Genomic DNA, 20850 nt, shown 5'->3' with positions numbered 1-20850 from the left:
CATAAAAAGCAGACTAACACTGGCAAAAAGGGCATTACTGGCCAAGAGTAGTCTACTAGTATCAAACATAGGCTTTAATCTGAGGAAGTAATTAATGAGAATGTTCTTTTGAAGCACAGTATTGTAAGGTAGTGAAACATGGACTGTGGGAAAACCGGAACCAAAGAGAATCTAAGTATTTGAGATGTGATGCTACAGACGAGTGTTGAAAATTAGGTGGACTGATAAGGTAAGGAATGAGGAGGTTCTGCAGAGAATCTGAGAGGCGTGTAATTATTGGAAAATATTGACAAGCAGAAGGACAGGACTAAAGAAAAAACAAAAAAAGAAAGGAAGAAAGAAAAAAGATCGAAATACAAAAGGTGAAACGTAAGCTATCGAGGTATGCTGGAGGCAATGACAGTGGGAAGAAAAGACAGGAGTCTAAGTGAGACAGAACACAGTGGCAGTTCGATATTCTACAGATCAACGAGATAAAAAGCGGAGGTGCTGAGTGTGAACTCTTACTTTGAAAGAGAAACTGGATGAAAGGATTTAGAACGTTCTGTGTTAAGAGAGTGCAAATATGTTCGCATGCCAAAAATTTTTTGAGGAAGCTGGTTTCCTACCAAATGTTCTGTCAGCCTGTTAAAGAGGAACATATTCGCCTTTTTGTGTTCCGATAGGAGCATTTTATTGCTGATTGTTTTATGTATTCAATTTCAGGTAATGTACATTAATGTTAGTAGCATTACACTTAAAAGATAACTGTAATACACCTACAATTTCTTGTCTAGGAATAAGTTATTTCTGGAATTTTAGACCTAATCAAATGCACATAACTCACGCATATAGTTTTAAAAGACAAAGTGCAGATAGGAAATTCCTGTATAATGTCAATGGTTACCTGGTGGAAATTATAGCTAGGAAGATACTATATCTGATATGACAATATTAAATAGAAGCAATATGCGCTACGTTTTTGCCAGAAGGTCGTTTATGTTGAGGAAACTTTCATAATTCAGCACATGAATGGGAAGGGTGCCAGCATTTTGTGAAAAGAAGTCAATATCGAAACTTAAGAAATGTGACTGTAAGGAGAAATACGAACGCCTTCATCAGAAAAAAAGAAGTCAATAGTCTGGTGGAATGTTTAACCGTTTGACAAGGAAAACGTTAATTCCTGAAGGGATGCTTTTCGTATTTTCACATCTTCTTGAGTATAGGACGGTTTTACATTTCTCATTTCCTCTCTGACAAGAAACATCAATAAGGAAAAATTCTGTGCATCTTGGCATTAAAGTGAACATGCGAGAATGCTGCCAGAACTCACATAACACAAGCTTCACATGTAAGATTTCATAATGAATTGAAAGTGCTTTTGACGATGAAAACTGTTTTCCTAAAGCTCCTACTTAGGCGAAAAGGAAGCATTGTGTTTGTGGCAACAAAAAAAAATTTGTATCAAAAATTGTACAATAATCTGTATTAGAAACTATTGGTAACGAGGCCACTGTTTATGTCAGCCGTATGTAACATGAGTCCATAATCCGGAGAAGTTTCTTTTCATAACGAGATGTTGTCAGTGTAATTGTTTCTGCGGTTTCTTTTCACCCACGGAGCATCGTCTCCCACTAGCGGCTCTGCCCTTCACACAATCTTGCCTGATTTCAGTCATTGGTCTAAGTTCCTTTTATTTCAGATACCAGCATCTCAGTGGTGAAATGAAAATGACATTCCATTGTTCATAGAATTGAATGTTAATGCAATATTGTTCCGCGGAAACACACACACCCTCACTACATTTTTGATTTGAACGAAAGACAGTTTTATCTTCGTATTGTAGCACTGATGTCGACTGGCACAGCGGCAAACGCGGTGGAGCGACAGCCGACATAACTCGATTGCCATATGTCCCATGTACACTTATTTGAATATGAATGAGGCTGCATAATTACGTCGGCTGCAACACCAGTTTAAGCGGCGCACTGCCTATTTGTTCGCTTCCGAGCGTCGACCTCGCTTATCTGATTTCGTGTTCACGGAGCACGGGTACACACATAATTATGCAGTTTGCGAGCGTCCAACTGTTGTACAGGATTTTCGTTAAATACACCCTTCAATATTGTGATTAAGCCCAACCATCACTCATTTCACGTATATTTTAAGCAGGTAGTTGACTGCAAGCCTCCAAATTGCTTTCACTTACTGTACATACATCAAGAGGAAGTTTTCACCAGCTGGCTTCAGTCTGACCATCATATTATCTGCAAGTGGATCCAGTAGACTCAAGGAGTGGTATTTATATTATAAGTTTCTTATGGACCCTTACTATTCAGAGATGGAGTGTGAGAAAACTGTTTTCTTCTGTGTTTCACTGACACCTTCTACTCTTTCCTCACAACATTATCTACGTGATCGCTCCAGTGTCAGTTGTTCGTGGATGTAATTTCTAGGTACTTAGTTAATTCATAGCCTTTATTTTTGTGTGATTTATATATTTTCGTACGCAAGGTTGTACCATAAATTACAAAAATTTAAAGACATTCAGGCGAACTAAGTACCTAGGAATTTCAGTTACGAACAACTTAAACTGAAACTATTACATAGATAATGTTGTGGGGGAAGACAAACCAAAGACTGCATTTTATTGGCAGAACACTTACAATATGCAACAGATCTACTAAAGAGACTGCCTATACTATTCTCACCGAACGGGGTAGCTCAGTGATTGGCACACTGGACTTGCATCCGTCAGGACGGCGGTTGAAACCCGTGTCCGGCCATCCTGATTTAGGATTTCCGTGATTTCCCTAAATCGCTTAAGGCAGATGCCGGGGTGGTTCCTTCGCAAGAACACGGACGCTTTCCTTCTCCATCCTTCCCTAATGCGAGATTGTGCTCCGTCTCTAATGACCTAGTTGTCGCCGGGACGTTACACACAAATCACCTCCCTCCTCCTCCTCCTCCTCTACACGACGCTTCACCGACCTCTGCCAGAGTTTTTCTGTGTAATACGGAACCCTTAACAGACAGGATTGACGGAGGACAATGAAAAAAATCCAAAGAAGAGCGGCTTGTTTTGAATCATCGTGAAATAGGTGTCACGGGTATGATAAGCGGGTTGGCGTAGCAATCTTTCAAACATAGGCGTTTTTCGTTGCTGCTTGATTTTTTCACGAAATTTCAATCACCGTCTTTCTCTTCTGATTGTGAACGTATTTCATTTTCGCACTGCTACAGAGGGAGAAATTATGATCGTAATAAAAGATATCAGAGCACGTACAAGCCTACTATCCGCTTTTAGAGAGTGGAACGGTAGAGAAATAGTCTGAAGATGGTTCGAAGAACCCTCTGCCAGGCAGTCAGGTGTGAATTGCAAAGTAATCATGTAGATCTATTTGAAGAATATGTAGAATGGGAAACGCATAATGCCAAAAGAAGAAAAATGAAATCTTAAGAAGCGTAAAAAGATAACTTTTACCGTGATTGCTCTGGAATTACAAACTAATGACGTTTACTAAAATTTGTAACTGTAAAAACTAATAACGCAGGGTGCGCTACAAACAAAAATGTACATTTATATTTATACTTGACAAGGTGGATTACTGTGTGCGGCAGAGGGTAATTCGATTAACACTCTCAGTTCACCCCTCTGCTGTTCCAATCACGAAGACTGCGAAGGAAGAATGACTGTCGATAACGCTCTTTGTAACTTCAAATTATCTTTTAGCGAGATTTATGTGGGAGGAAACAATGTATCTTGATTTTTATAGAACGTACACCCTCAGAGTCTTAACAGTGATTCACAAAATATTGAACAACTGCTCTTTTTGTAGCGTCTGTCCCTGACTAGAACAGCAGTTTTCATTGAACCTTCTCTGTTTCTGAAATGGTAGTGAGCATGGCTCTGAGAGTCGAAAGGTTAAGCAGACAAAATGAAAGAAAAACTTTTAGCAATTTTTAAATGAACACACGGCCATTTAACTATATTGTTCTTTATTTAATTACGACCCAGGATTCGACTTAATAAATCGGCCGTCCTCTTTCAAAGGAACCATCCCGGCATTTCCCTGAAACGATTTAGGGAAATCACGGAAAACCTAAATCAGGATGCCCAGAGACGGGTTTGAACCGTCGTCCTCCCGAATGCGAGTGCAGTGCGCTAACCACTGGGCCACCTCGCTCGGTTACTCCCCACAAAATACCGGATGCATAATCACCATCCTGTAAAAATGTCAATAAATAATAGTGGCAGCACGTCATGTTTAGTAAAAGCAGGTTTCCTTTGGTGTATAAAAGATAAACGCGTGTTCTTTATTCGTAATGATTGATTTCACTATCAGGGGTTCTGCTTCCCAAAAGTCGTGATTCAGCTGTTCAAAAGTTGGGGTTCTGTTCCCCAACTTTTGGTTGTCATATAGTGAAGTTGCAAAAGTCATTTGGCGAATACCGTGCCATGCACTTTTTTTTTTTTTTTTTTTTTTTGCAATTTGCCTCCACGAAGCAAATGTCATGCTCTGTTTTCCACGGCGAGGCTGGTTTCTTTGTTTAGGAATAGAGATAAGTTTTTTATGAGGTATTTTCTTATTGTTGTTCACGTGGTCTTCAGTCCAGGTACTGGTTTGGTGGAGCTCTCCATGCTACTCCATCCTGTGCAATCCTCTTCATCTCCGAATAACTACTGCAAATTAAATCCTTCTGAATCTACTCAGCGTATTCATCTCTTGGTCCCCCTCAACGATTTTTACCCCCAATGCTTCCATCCAGTACTAAATTGGAGATCCCTTGATGCCTCAGAACGTGTCCTACCAACCGATCCCTTCTTCTTGTCAAGTTGTGCAACAAATTCCTCTTCTCTCCAATTCTGTTCAGAACCTCCTCATTAACTACGTGACGTACCCATCTAATCTTGAGCATTCTTCTGTAGCACCACATTTCGAAAGCTTCTATTCTTCTCTTGTCTAAAATGTTTATCATCCATGTTTCACTTCCATACATGGCTACATTACATACAAATTCTTTCAGAAAAGACTTTCTGACACTTAAATCTATACTCGACGTTAGCAAATATCCCTTCGTCAGAAACGATTTACTTGCCACAGCCAGTCTACATTTTATATCCTCTCTACTTCGACCATCATCAGTTATTTTACTCCCTAAATGACAAATCTCATTTACTACTTTAAGTGTCTCATATCCTAATCTAATACCCTCAGCATCATCATATTTTATTCAACTACATTCCATTATCCTCGTTTTGCTTTTGTTGATCTTCATCCTATATACTCCTTTTAAGACACTGTCCAATCCGTTCAGCTGCTCTTCCAGGTCCTTTGTTGTTTCTGACAGAATTTCAATGTCTTTGGTGAACCTCAAAATTTTTATTTCTTCTTCATGGATAATAATTCCTGCTCCCAGTATTTCTTTTGTTCCCTTTAGTGCTTCCTCAATATACAGATTGCATAACATCAGGGATAGACTACAACCATGTCTCACTCCCTTCTCAACCCATGCTTCCCTTTCATGACCATCTGGTTTTTGTACAAATTGGAAATAGCCTTTCGCTTCCTGTATTCTACACTTGCCCCCTTCATATTTTCATTTGCAGTGGATATACTCTGGTAAAGTTACGAAAGTCTGGTGGTAATACGAGTGTTAACAGTTTACTCCATAGAGCGTGGGTAGTGGAACAAGACCTGGAATCAGAATGAAATTTTCACTCTGCAGCGGAGGGTGCGCTGTTATGAAACTTCCTGGCAGATTAGAACTGTGTGCCAAACCGAGACTCGAACTCGGGACCTTTGCCTTTCGCGGGCAATTGCTCTACCAACTGAGCTACCCAAGCACGTCTCACACCCCGTCCTCACAGCTTTAATTCCGCCACTACCTCGTCTCCTACCTTCCAAACTTCGCAGAAGCTCTCCTGCGAACCTTGCAGAACCTTCTGGGAACATCCCCCATGCTGTTACTAAGCCATGTCTCCGCAAAATCCTTTCTTCCAGGAGTGCTAGTTCTGCAACGTTCGCAGGAGAGCTTTTGCGAAGTTTGGAAGGTAGGACACGAGGTACTGGCGGATTTGTGAAGATGGGACGTAAGTCGTGCTTGGGTAGCTCAGTTTGTACAGCACTTTTCCGTGAAAGGAAAGGGTCCCGAGTTCGAATCTCGGTCGTACATCAGCGCACCTGATGATGGCAACGTGGTCGATTGCCGAAATATTGTGTCCTATGCACACTCATACCAGGCTGTTCACCCGAGATTTATTTCGTCAGTTTTAATGTGCCAGGTTGTTTCAAGACCTGGAATAATTAGTAAGCATATTTTGTTAAAGAACTGGTATAGCAAGAATAATGAAGGAGAGAATAAAATCTAGAGTGCGTATATAGTGCTACATATAATGGTAACCTCAGAGTAAATGTCTATAAAGTTAATTTGCAGATCTCTCAAGGTTTAATGAATAGAAAAAGAAAATTTTTGAATGTTCTGTTGCGTATGATAGTGTTTACAAAGTAAGGAGAGAGAGAGATTGCTTTATCTTTTAGATCACAATGATGATTAATATGGCGGTCTACACTTAGTTAATGAAGTAGTAAACAACGGGTGTTTTAAGTGATGTAGAGTGGAGTTTTTGTAAATAAATTTATGGTCAAGTTACTGTGGATTGTCATTCTTTGGAGTATTTTGGCAAGAAGCAAGGCCGGTGTTTTCTTCCTTAGAAACGAATTGAGGTAATAATGAAGTTAAGTATCACAAAACGAGGCAATGAAGCGATTAAGCTATAATGAAATGATGGACAGGAGATAATTAATCGACGTTTAATGAAATAACAATGAGGAATGTAATAACGAGAGAAGAAATGGTTAGGGTACCTGTCTTTGCAGTAGAATAATTTCGATGGATGCGCTCCTCAAGTTAACAAGGTTTCTAAGGGGAGTATATTATTTGAACTGACAGGCATGTGCGAATTTTAAAGGTGAACAGTAGATAGAAGCAGAGGATTGTAGGACAGAACATCTTTGTGTTCTAGGCAACAGGTAAGTAAACAATCTAGCATGTGTGACACTAACATTCGAGCAATTTACTGAACTCTCTGTGGAAGTAATAATAGTATTCTCGCTATGAGTAGTTTTCTCTGTGTTGGTGATGAATATAATTAGAGATAAAAGAATTTTTTCTGAGAAAGAGATAGATTTTTGCTAAGAAAATGACAATGATTATGAAAACGGCTAAGGATATGAATCTACTATATGGATTACCACTAATGTAGAGAAATGCTAATTGGACATTCAGGAAACTGACTGACAGAATTTGTCTTTCAAGTTTAATGAAGTGAGAGAAGTAATTAACTTAAAGTACAGAGTGATAGGAAACAATTTCCATTCTCTTTGAGTGCTTCCATGTAAATCTGTGGCAATTTTGAACAGTAATAAGCAAATATTTGAAAACGAGAGCAAGGACTGTTTTGAATTCAAGAATAGTTTAGTGTTTTGTTACAACAAATGTGAAAATTTTGTAACTAATTGCCACTGTAAATTGGCTGCTTATGTTTTCTTATTGGCAACGTTACGTAGCGCTCTGCATGAAAATCACTGGCTGTGCTGTGTGCAGTCTGTGGCTAGTTTGCATTGTTGTCTGCCACTGTAGTGTTGGGCAGCGGCAGCTGGATGTGAACAGCGCGTAGCGTTGCGCAGTTGGAGGTGAGCCGCCAGCAGTGGTGGATGTGGGGAGAGAGATGGCGGAGTTTTGAAATTTGTCATACTGGATATCATGAAGTGCTATATATATTATGACTATTAAGGTAAATACATTGTTTGTTCTCTATTAAAATCTTTCATTTGCTAACTATGCCTATCAGTAGTTAGTGCCTTCCGTAGTTTGAATCTTTTATTTAGCTGGCAGTAGTGGCGCTCGCTGTATTGCAGTAGTTCGAGTAACGAAGATTTTTGTGAGGTAAGTGATTTGTGAAAGGTATAGGTTAATGTTAGTCAGGGCCATTCTTTTGTAGGGATTTTTGGAAGTCATATTGCGTTGCACCAAAAAATATTGTGTGTCAGTTTAAGCACAGTTGTGTCAGTAATTTTTCAAAGGGGACGTTTCATATGTCGACCCTTAGCCGAGGATACCTCACTGGAATCTTCTGATTTTTTTCTTGTAGTTTGTGTAATTAGTGTAGAATTTGTTTATTGCTAGCGCGTAATTGTAGAGAGAATCTCCTTTGTAGTTGCAGTCTTTCATTGTTGTACATTAAAACAGGTGTGGCACGCATGTAGATTTGCACCAAGTATTTCGCAGCTGCGCTTGCAATTAACTACATATTATTTTCAGTGCTATGTTAATGTGTTCTCTTACTTTTGCTCTTCAAATTGTGCTTTTCTGTGTTATCGTGTGAAATATTGTGACAATAATGGCGTGTGAAAAACGTAACACTAGGCTCCAAAGTAAACTGAGAAATAATAGTGACGACGAGCGTAGCTTATCAGCACCACTGTGTAATGAATTAACAGACTTTCGAGTAGTAATTTGGTAATTGTGCATAGGGAAATGGAGCGGGCGGCAAATAATGGTGTAGACAGTGAAACAGGTAGTGAACAGGGAAGCATTATCGATCGATCGGTCGGCAACAGCTCGCCTCAGGAATCCGAAATGACAGGACACAATTTCGCAAATACTGTAGATTCAGGTTTTGGGTCCTCACCGTTTTCTTTAAATAAGTCAAGACACATTTTCTGCTTGTCAAAATGTGAATGTTGCCGGTGCATATTCACTGCCGAAAAGCACTGAGGAACATGTTTCAGACACCAGTGCACTGTTATTACAGTTAATGCAACAAATGGAACAAAATCTTCAAAAGTTAGACACAGTGGAACAAAATCTTAAAACGTTAGACACAATGACGTAAAAATACAAATTTGTGAGCATTTCCAACATATTTTTTCGCGTCATGAAAATGCAATACAGAATCACGAAGCAGCCATAAAAGAACTGCAAACTATTGTTCATGAAAATCACGACACCTTGCAAGGTAAAATTGATTCAGTTGTATCTACCGATTCGGTTACGCAACTTGCAAAAACTCAAGAAAACTTAAAGGACACAGTAGATACGATTTCAACACAAATGGACACTCTGAAACTTGGTTCAGAAAAACACACTGAGGAAATAAGTACACCATCGGAGAAAGTAGCCGAACTTTCAGATCAGTTCACTAACTAATCTACAAAGGTAGATAATGATCTGAATGACAGGAGACCTGTAGCCATCACTGACACAGAAGAGTATGACAAATTAAGAGATTCAAACAAAATCAGAATCAAATTAATACGCAACACAAAAGAGAAATCCGGGAAGTACAAGATCAGTTGGCACAAGTAATACAACAATTACATATTTCAGAGGACACTCGCGCTCCAACACGGGAAGAGGGACTTAGATATACGGAACAACCACAAAATAATAACACAGGACACTTCGGAAATTATGAAAGAAATTGGCAAGGCACACCGAATTTTGAGATGGAACCACCGAAACGACGTAACAATGACCGACATGTGACTCGCCGACATGATGATTTTGACTATAAGCTGTTCATTAGTACACGTAAATTCAAAACATTTAAGAATTCTGGCAACGACATTCATCCACAAGCATGGCTCCATCAATTCTCTCATTCTTTTCCTCCCAACTGGTCATTGGAGCACAGGTTAGAATTTATGTGTGGCTACTTGGAGAATGAACCAGCTGTAAGAATGCGATCGGTCATTCACGGAGATTTTTATCATGCCTTCCTCTCAGCATATTGGTCTCAAGCTACACAAGACCGAGTAAAACATAGCATCATGATGATGAAACACTTTGAAGAATCTGAATTTTCCAGTCTTGTCAAATATTTTGAAGACATGTTGCACAAGAATCAGTACCTGTCAAACCCATACAGCCCCTCAGAACCCATCCGCATTTGCTTAATCAAATTACCTGAACATTTGCGACATATTATTTTGGCAGGACGTTGCAAAGACGACATTGAAGCTTTTCAGTGACTGTTATAAGAACTGGAAATTGACACTGACAATCGCGGAACGCGAAAACAGGAGCACAACAAATTACAGATCACATCCGTCACAATTCCGCCATGACAGAAATAATACATGACAAGGCTATTCTTTCAACGTAAATCGTGACCATAAGAGACAACACCCGTATGACAACCGTTGGCAGAGTAGTAATAATTACAGGGAAAGACCACCTCTCCGCGGTAATGACTATCACAGAGACAAGCAGAGAAACAGACAATATGGCAACCAGAACAATTATTATCACGGGAGACAGAATAACTTCAGACGCAACGGTCCACCGTGCAGTGATAATTCAGGGAGAAATTCTCCACCACTTAACCGACAAGAAAGAAACTACAGGAGCTACCTACATGACGACAGACGATATGATCGTAACGACAGACCTGAATTGTATCAGAACTGGCGGGATTCAAACAGAGCAGGGTCCTCTCGACAAGGTGAATTTGTAGAGGTTATGTGTCCTAATCCCAATAACGACGCACGCCAACAAAGACACAGACAATGACTCGCACCGCAGGCAGCCACGTGCGCCTGCTGGCTCAGGGAAAAATAACATAAACGCTAGCTAACCTTGAGAAAAATTCCAGTATTCTTTACCGACGTATACCACATGATAATTGCGTTAAAGTTGAAACTCTGCGTACTAGGTAGAGTAAAGGTTTAACCACATTTCACATGTACAACCGTTTATTGAGAGATAATCTGCATATAACTTAGTCTTTGCCATAAAACTTTTCACTTCATGCTACTAGTACAATTTGTCACACTGAGAAACTGTTAACATGCAACAATGTTTTGAAGTTAACTATCCACCCTATAACCTAGGGAACATTTTTAAACAGAAATTACGAATGCATTGTTATTGTGAACAGATGACACAGTGTTATTGTGTGTGTACATTCTTGCTTGTTAGTGCACGATTACGTAACGACTATAAGGCTCAAATACTTGGAACATTTACCAGTATTGCTAATCAGATTTTAATGCAACATTTTGGTTTACTTGAAAATACATTCTGGATTTAAAGTACTTTCTGTGAGATACCAGATGGTGCAGTGGTTAGTTTATGTGACAGCTACACGATTTTATCACGACGCTACTAATGAGCGATAATTTACAATGTTGCTTTTGCGGTGTATCTGTTTTATATCTGCACAGTTTTTCTGTATTATTCTGGAAAGTAAAACATGTTTTAGTAGTAACTTTTGTGGTATAGCTACAATGAGACTGCCCTTTCCATAGCACAACAATATGTTACAGCACAGCACTTTCATCATCACGGCAATAAGCATAATAACTAAGATATCTATACGCAAAGCATTTCACTTTTGTTTATCATGAGGTAAGTACTTCGACTTCTGCAGAACTTAGCTTTCGGAGGACGATAACTATGACACTTCCACAGAGATTATCTTACAACAGCCGGCCGCGGTGGTCTCGCGGTTCTAGGCACGCAGTCCGGAACCGTGCAACTGCTACGGTCGCAGGTTCGAATCCTGCCTCGGGCATGGATGTGTGTGATGTCCTTAGGTTAATTAGGTTTAAGTAGTTCTAAGTTCTAGGGGACTTATGACCACAGCAGTTGAGTCCCATAGTGCTCAGAGCCATTTTATCTTACAACAAGACGCACAGTTTAGCGCTACAGTACACATATTTGAGTGATTAATTTTGTACTTAAATCATTTATTTTTAAAGATATTTGAAGTACATGTGTACCATGTGTTTGGCAAGCACAAGGACCCCTAGCTAATATGGTATTTGCTTATACAACTTTACACATCGGTACCATATTTCCCTAATACATAAATTACACATCTATCTGATCGTTTAACTGAGAGACAAATATTTTTTTACTACATCAGTGACAGATGTTTACGTAATTACACCATTGTATAACTTCACACTTACAAAATTGTATTTTGTCTGTACTCTGTGAACTGTTCATATTTTTTCAGACCCATTGTGATATTATGAGAACTTTGAATGATATATTTGGTATGGGATCACGTTTGAGACAGATGACAATTTTGACATAAGCAGAGAATTTTTTTTAATTATTGGAGGAAGCTACGACGATGTTGAGAGTTGACTGAGGTGTTACGATGTTATTATTACGAAGACTATGAGTGTTATGCTGTTGCGGTATGTTTATGATGAATAAGCTGATGCTATATGAGTTATTTGAGTATGTTATGTATCTGTTATGATGAAATATTGAAAAAGTGTCGACGAATAAGGTAAGGAATAATGAGTAGTGGTTAGAGACTCTGGTTTGTGAAAAAGGTTGTTGGAAACCAAGAATCGTATTTTAAGAGTTATGAAATGTGTGTACATGTGTGAATGTATCACAATGCCACTGAAAATTTTTTGGACACAGTTATATTCATAGGATTTTATTTCTACACATTTGCAACGCAAATTCTCGACCTGTGAAATTTTTTATATGAGACTGCCACTGTAGCGGAAACTGCTGTCGTAAATATTTCCGTAAGAAAGTTAAGTGACCACCTCCACGTAATGCGTCATGGGCACCCAGCTGTGTCAGACGCCTGGAGAAAAAGCCATTAGTGTGTGCCTTTTCAGAGGCACAGGTAGAAAAAAAAGGGAGGCCATTATCCTCGCCATTGACATTCCTTTGTAGAAAGCATTGCACAAACGACAAGGTCGAAATTGAAAACATATGATTACACTGTGGAGCTCTTAATTTATGATATTTACTAAATTGCCTAATGAAATGACGAGAAACATTTCACAGCTATTGTCTTCCTACTTGAGAGAAATGCCATATGGCTTGCTTTATGTATTTATTTACTCAATTTGTTTAATCTCTAGTTTCTATCTGCACTGCAGCATTGGTTAAAATATTTATAGATGTACTAATATAAACATTTTATGTCTACAGATCGTGTAAATAATAATTTTTTAAAAAAAATGAGGGAGCGCAAAAAGACATGTACTTTCACAGGAACTGCATTCATAATTTTCTTTTCAAGTACTTGGTAATTTATTTTGCAGAATAAGTTGTGGTGCACCACTTTAATGACATAGATATTAAGATGTGAATATACATTTCCCTTGTCTGCATTGTTGTCTTTAGTGTATTTTTTTTTTTTTTTTTTTTTTTTTGCTTGAGCTATGTCATGTTTAGATATAAGTTATTTCATTTGCTGCTGCTGTTTTCCAGGCATAGTGTTACTGAATTTGACTTTGTGTTACTCTGCTAAGCCAGTTTACTATCGATTTATTTTTCTTGTTTGCTGCTCATTGCCTTAAATTAGCCGTAATATTGTTGCTTACTTTGCCAATTTGTATTTTTTTTGTCATTGATGTTTGTGTTAATTGTTTTGTGCTGCTGCATTGCCTCGTCCCTTAGTTTAGCATATGAGCTCAGTAGATTTAAGTTAGATTAAGAGGGGGTAGCCTATAAGAGAATGAGTTGCGATGAATTTGAAGAAATGCACTGAGAGGTTATATGAGAAAAGTACAGAAAGCAGGTATAGATAGGACTTTTTGGAAATAATGAAGAATGAAGGGAGATCTCCGAGAAGTAAAGAATGTTTTGTTTGCAAAATACTGCAGTAAAACAAACCCTGTCTTTTCCTTGTGTTATCCCACTATGTGTTTGTGTACCCTTGTGTATTTACCTGATAAGACTTACGTTGTAGAATTTTTCTAATACTCAGCTACATGAACTATGATGAGGAATACTGTTATCCTCAAATATAATTTGCATTAATAATATGTTATTTACTTTGTAAAGATGTTAGACATTATTAATTCTGTTCTGTTTTAATGCTCATGTGTGAAGTTGATGTTTCAATAATTATTCTGATCTTTTATATATTTGCTTATGTCATAACTCCTGTAACACTGATGTATATGTCCATTTCTATTCTTTCGTAAAGCCTGTTTTACTACAAATGTTATCTGTATTGTTGTGTTCTTTAATGATGTATTTTGTACCTTTGTTATTGTATTCTTATGTTATAAAATTGTAATTGACACCAGTTCATCAAATTAAGTAACTTGTAAGTTACATTTCACTGCACACGTTTCTGTTGGTCATAGTATATGGACAATATGTGAGAAGTAGGGACTGTTAGTGTTTGCACGTGTGTTAATAATTCAGAAAGGGACTGGATAACAGAATTGCTGGTTCTAAGGACGATTTCAAAAACTTTGTGAGTGCACAAGTGGTGGTTTATGGACTTGCTATATTGTCCGCAAGACTCTTCGATGGTGATTGTGCAACTGCACAGTTGCAACAGATGGCTGCTGGCTGTCTCTACAAGGACTGCAGTGGGTCTGCATCTTTGATTTTCCACCATTACCATTATTTCTACAAGGACTGCAGTGGGTCTGCACCTCTGGTGGCCCACCAATACCGTAATCTCTACCAGGACTACAGTGGATCTACTCTGTGCTGACCTACGTACCAATGTTCTTCAAAACTTCGACTCACTCTGCAATGGGTTTGCTCTGTTGTGGACCAATACCTGTCTGCATGTCAAGAGTCAGCACTGTCTTTCCGTTGGAAGGACAACACTACTTCTTCAAGATTGCATGGAAATCCACTACTTCCGTGTGCATTTTCTTTCACTGCTCAGACTTTGAGAAAAACACTGCAATGTTACTGTGATGAAAGATCAGGACTGTCTTTATGAACTGTGAGAAAATTTTAGCTTTTGACCAACATTGTATCAATAAGTGTGTGCCTTTGATTTCTTTGTTATTGTAATTATGAAAAATTTAATCAAATCATTATTGACCACTGCCCAAAACAATTTGTAAAATTTTTTGTGGGGAGCATGGGGGCTATGTAAATAGGCTGTTTATGTTTTCGTATTGGCAATGTTACATAGCGCTCTGTATGAAAATCACTGTCTGTGCTGTGTGCAGTCTGTGGCTAGTTTGCATTGTTGTCTGCCATTGTAGTGTTGGACAGCGGCAGCTGGATGTGAACAGCGCGTAGCGTTGCGCAGTTGGAGGTGAGCCGCCAGCAGTGGTGGATGTGGGGAGAGAGATGGCGGAGTTTTGAAATTTGTCATACTGGATATCATGAAGTGCTATATATATTATGACTATTAAGGTAAATACATTGTTTGTTCTCTATTAAAATCTTTCATTTGCTAACTATGCCTATCAGTAGTTAGTGCCTTCCGTAGTTTGAATCTTTTATTTAGCTGGCAGTAGTGGCGCTCGCTGTATTGCAGTAGTTCGAGTAACGAAGATTTTTGTGAGGTAAGTGATTTGTGAAAGGTATAGGTTACTGTTAGTCAGGGCCTTTCTTTTGTAGGGATTTTTGGAAGTCAGATTGCGTTGCGCCAAATAATATTGTGTGTCAGTTTAAGCACAGTTGTGTCAGTAATTTTTCAAAGGGGACGTTTCACCATGTATATAATTTGTGTTACAGTAGTATGAGATTATGTACTGATCGGACATTTGTTATTTTGTACCGTTTAAAGAAATAGGTTAATGAAGTTTCTTCTTACAGGTATAAGTATAACTAATGATAGAAAAAATAGATCACTGACGGACAGATGCATAGTTGAGTGTCCTGGAAAAGAGGAATGGAAACACTCAGCTAGAGTATGGCACCATTCGGCAGGCGGTGTGTCTGCCAAAGGTCAGCAGATCCCGTACCTAAGTTCGTTTTGACGTTTTAAAATTATTTCGTGTCTACTAGGCAAATTCAAGTTTCGTAAGTCCAAAAAATTTAACTTCTTTTCCGAATCCATAATCACACACCCCACCGACTGTTTATAATATGGTCTCAAATCAATTACATTTTTCAAGCCAAAAATACTGCCTGATTTCGTATAAGCTAGCTCATATGCTTTATTGTGTGCAACTCTTACTGTATTTTATTTTATTTTATTTTTTGAGTCATCAATCTTCTCACTGGTTTGATGCAACCCTCCACGAATTCCCCTCCTGTCCCAACCACTTCATCTCAGAGTAGCACTTGCAAACTATGTCCTCAATCATTTGCTGCATATATTCTAATCTCTGTCCTCCTCTACAGTTTTTACCTTTACAGCGTCTCTAGTACCGTGGAATTTATTCCTTCCTGATGTCTTATCAGATGTCCTACGTTACTTTCCTCGCCGATTCTGTGCAGAATCCCTTCATTCCTTACCTTACCATTCCACCTAATTTTCAACATTCTTTTATAGTTGCGTATCTCAAATGGTTCCATGCTCTTCTGTTCCGCCTTTCCCACAGTCCATTTTTCACTGCCTTACAATGTTCTGCTCCAAATGAACAGTCTCAGAAATTCCTTCTTCAAACTAAGACGTATGTTTAATGTTAGTAGACTTACCTTGGGTAGAAATGCAATATTTCCCAGTGCTAGTCTGCTTTTTATGTGCCACTTGTAGTGCTGTCAGTCGTGGGTTATTTAGCTGCCCATGTAGAAGAATTCCTTAACTTCATCTATTTCGTAATCACCAATCCTGATGTTAAGTTTCTCGCTATTAACATTTCTGCTACTACTCTTTACTTTCGTCTTTCTTCAATTTACCCCTACTCCATATACTGTATTCGTTAGTCTTTCATTCCATTCAACTCATCCTGTGAATCTTCTTCACTTTCACTATGGATAGCGATGTCATCGGCGAATCTTATCACTGATGCCCTATCGCCATGAATATTAATTCCATTTTTCAACCTTTTTTTTATTTCCAACATTGTTCCTTCGATGTATAGATTGAATAGTAGGGACGAAAGGTAACATCCCTGTCATACACCCTTTTTAATTCAAGCACTTCGTTGCTCGTCTTCCAATCTTACATATTTTGTATTAAACGTCTTTCACTATCGCGTACCTCCATTTTTCTTAGAATTTCGAACAGCTTGCATCATTTGACACTGTCGAATACTCCTCCCAGGTCGACAGATCTTAAGAACGTGTCTTAAGTTTTCCTTAGTCTTACTTCCATTATCAACCGCAACGTCAGAACGGTATACATGCAAAAGCTTCTTGATATCGTCATGTACCCTGCTCGATTTCTGTTTCTCCTCAACGACGACCAAGTAATCAATCTTGACTGTAGTCGGTGTAACATTCTTGACATGCTTTCTCTTTCTCCGTAATGATTTTTTCTTCATCATCTCTTCAGCATCCTAACGTTTTCATCCTGGTCAAGTTCGGTAATTGCTGGAAATTCTACTGCCTTTCTTATAATGTTTGTAGGCCTGTCACCAAAAATGATCTCGCGAGGGAGAAAACCTTGTAGACTCATTCCATAAGTTATATTTGCACTCTGCTGAATATGGCCAGTTCATGCCGAATATTTTTTCTGCAATAGGTCCTACATAGTCTACTGACTTCCTGCGTCACCCTCTCACTCATACTGCCTCGTGGAAAATATGCTGAAACTTTGATATCTTTAATTTTATACGTTTCCGTGCACTGAATGAGTCTTTTCGAAATAAACTGGAGCAGTTAGCTGACAATTATGATTTTGGTACCCCACATTATGAAAGTAATCAGTATATAATTTTTCAACTATGGTTTTGATGTTAGCTCTTTTGATTGGGTACAATTTTACATGTTTTAAAAAAGTGTCTAGCGCCACAAAAATATGTCTGCAACCCCTGTGGACACCGGGAGGGACGCCAGGAGGACCACAGCGATTAGTTCCTTCGGTTCGTTAGGCAAAACAAAATGCATTAACCCTTTAGATGGCACAACGGTGGTCTTTACCCTTTCAAATTTGTCACACATTTCCAATCTGTACTTAACTCTCGTCCGCAAGCTGTTAAAAACTACAGTGTCCTGAATCCTAGCTACAAACTTCGTCGTCTCTTAATGTCCATAGCTCTCACGAAGACAGTCAATCAACTTACCTGCGCGCTGTGCTGGGAAGCACAACTTCTACTTCTGTTTGTCCAGTTTTCCTTCTAAATAGTAGACCGCAATAGTATACTCCAAAGAAAGTTCTTAACGCAGTATCAAGGTCCATACCAGGCCGTCATAATGGCTTCACTAGTAAATGTAAAACTACATCTACCGACATCTGTAGTGCTTATCAATAGAACGTAACTGTTTAAAGTAATGAAAGGAATGACTGACATATTACTGTAAGTTGCCTCACAATTACCAGCCAGAGAGAAGTTGCCTAGGAAAGAAAAAACATTCGCGTAATGTACCACATGAACATACATCTAAGGGGAAACAGGATTAGTCTACACGTTTATACTTTATGTGCATACGGATTACTGTAGAGCACTAAGGATAACATTAGTTTTCATTTGTTTGTGTTTGATTCTGTAGATATGCACTGTTCCAAAGGAGAGAGGGGACGTACCAATGCTGATACTTAAAAGTATTATCTTGGACGTAGTACTACTACACTTTAGCAGACAGTTCAGGGGATGCAAGGATCAAAACTGAAAGGTTGACGGAGCTGCTCATCAGAATTGAGTGTGACACTTCTAACCATGCAGGTATTTGTAATATGGTTGAAGAAAGCAAAAAGTGACTTCCAACAGGGTAACAGCAAGTCAAACGTGTGACAGAAAAGTAGATGCTTTGTTTTATCATATACCTACTGTTAATGTTGGTTCCCTCTGAGCTAATTTATACATTACCATACAGTTTCTGGAAGTAGATATCGATGTTCTACAACCCATCCATATCCGAGCAAGTGGCAGATTATCAATAAAAGTCCACAAGTAAAGACTCACGAGGTATCATTTGTCTCAGATCTAAAGGACTGTCACGTACTTACACTGATCAGCTAGAAAGTTATGACCACCCACCTTACAGCCGCTATGCCCATCTTTGGTACAGATAGCAGCGGCAGCGCGTCATGGCATTGAAGCAACCAGGCCTTGGGAGTCGGCGCCATATCTGCATACAGAGACCCTTGATCTCTACCCGGCATTAAATTCTGATATTAGTTCCCCAGTAGTTCACCGTCTGTCCTGTTATATGAGTTTCCTCAGCCTACGACGTCCGACATCTGTAACGAGGGGTGGTCACCCAACACCTCGATGTTTGGACTTGGTTTCACCTTGGTTTCGCCACTTGTTGAAGACACACACAACAGCACTTCTTAACACTTGACAAATCGAGCATGTTCCAAAATGCCTGTGGCGATCCTCTGGGCCATCAAAATCTGTCCACTGTCTGACTCAGATAGATCGCGCGCCGTCCCCATTCTACAAACGAACGGCGTGCTCATTGACCCTACATGCAACATGCGTGTGTCTGACTAGCAGTCATTCCTCATCAAGTGACGCTACTATCGCCTGGACGGGCTTATATCGAAAGTAGGTCGGTGGTCATAATGTTCTGCCTGACAAGTGTATGTCTATAGTAGATTTAAACAACCGTATGAGATAGGGTGTTACCATTTGTCGAAGCAGGATAGTTCCGACTGACAAACAGGGATGTGAAATCGAAATATTCCTAGGGAAAATGGGCGGTAGAGTGTAAAAGGAAAGTACTAGCCCCACAGATACATTTCCAGTTAATTGGGAACCACTGGATTTACTCCATACACAGAGGTATTGACAAATGTAGACACTCTTTGATAGTTAATATCTTTGGAAAATGTGACGTATCGTTGCAGTATTGTGCAGTAGCGTAGTCCATTGTTTTCCCAACAGGTCCTGGCACTCATTTTCCAGCAGGTGATAGTGCAACAATGAATGAAAAAAGATCGAAATTTGAGCGAGGTAAGGCCGTATTGAACTGATACAGGAGGTACGAAAACATAATAGAGGTACAACGGCAATGGAGTAATCTGTACGCAACTGAGCCACCAACACGTACCACAATTTGTCATATTCTGGACAAATCTGAAGGCAACGGTACTGTTCAGACTGAGCATAAGGAAATGCCTGGCGGACCAAACCTCAACAAGTTCAGCTTCCAGCGTGCTGAGCTGCAACGTTTTACTAGGTCACCCCAGAAATATGTGAAGCAGTGTGCATGTGGAAGTGGGGTAAGCCGATCAAGTGTCCGTCGAATTATGAAGGCTGCAAAGTGGAAAGTGTAATTCCAAAATCGCTGTGCGCTATGAAGGAAGACGACTCGGATCGAAGGACGGAGTACTGAAAGTGGTTTGGAGGTATGCTGTGCGAGGATGATCGGTTTTTTAGGGACGGTTATCTGGGCTGACGAGGTGCAGATCAAACTGAACGGCACTGTAAAACGCCACAACTGTGTGTACTGGGCTCCTAAAAATCCACACGCTCAGATGGACAAACATATTAATCTACCGGGTGTTAGCTTGTTGTGTGGTCTGTCATCGCGTGATTTGACTGGCCCATTTTTCTTTGAAGGTACAGTAACTGGTGAAGTGCAGCTTCATATGCCGCAAAAAATGATCTTACCTGCCATCCGAGAGGTATTTGGAAATGAAAGGTTATACCTACAATAAGATGGCGCTCTGCCTCACTACAGCAGAGATGTGAGAGCGTACATGGCTGAAAATGTACCTGGACGATGACCGTGTCGAAGAGAAGCTGTTCAGAACTCACCATGGTCTCCAAACCTTACACCTCTTGACTTCTACCTATGAGTTACATTGAAAAATGAAGTTCATCAACGGAAGCCAGCTACACTGAACGAACTGTGAGAAAACATCGAAGCTTCCTGTGCGGCTGTCACACTGACAACAAGGACAGCCATGATTCGGTCAAAAATTCAGCGGCATTGAATTTGTTTGGCTGCTAATAGGGGTCACTATGAACACATCAAATAACCTTCCCACTGCACAAGAATTGTGGCGGTATGTCATTTTTTTTCCATGAACATTGACTATCAAGGAGTGTCTATATTTGT

Source organism: Schistocerca nitens, chromosome 2, assembly GCF_023898315.1.
Source record: "Schistocerca nitens isolate TAMUIC-IGC-003100 chromosome 2, iqSchNite1.1, whole genome shotgun sequence".
NCBI lineage: Eukaryota > Metazoa > Arthropoda > Insecta > Orthoptera > Acrididae > Schistocerca > Schistocerca nitens.
This window is presented reverse-complemented; position numbering follows the sequence as displayed.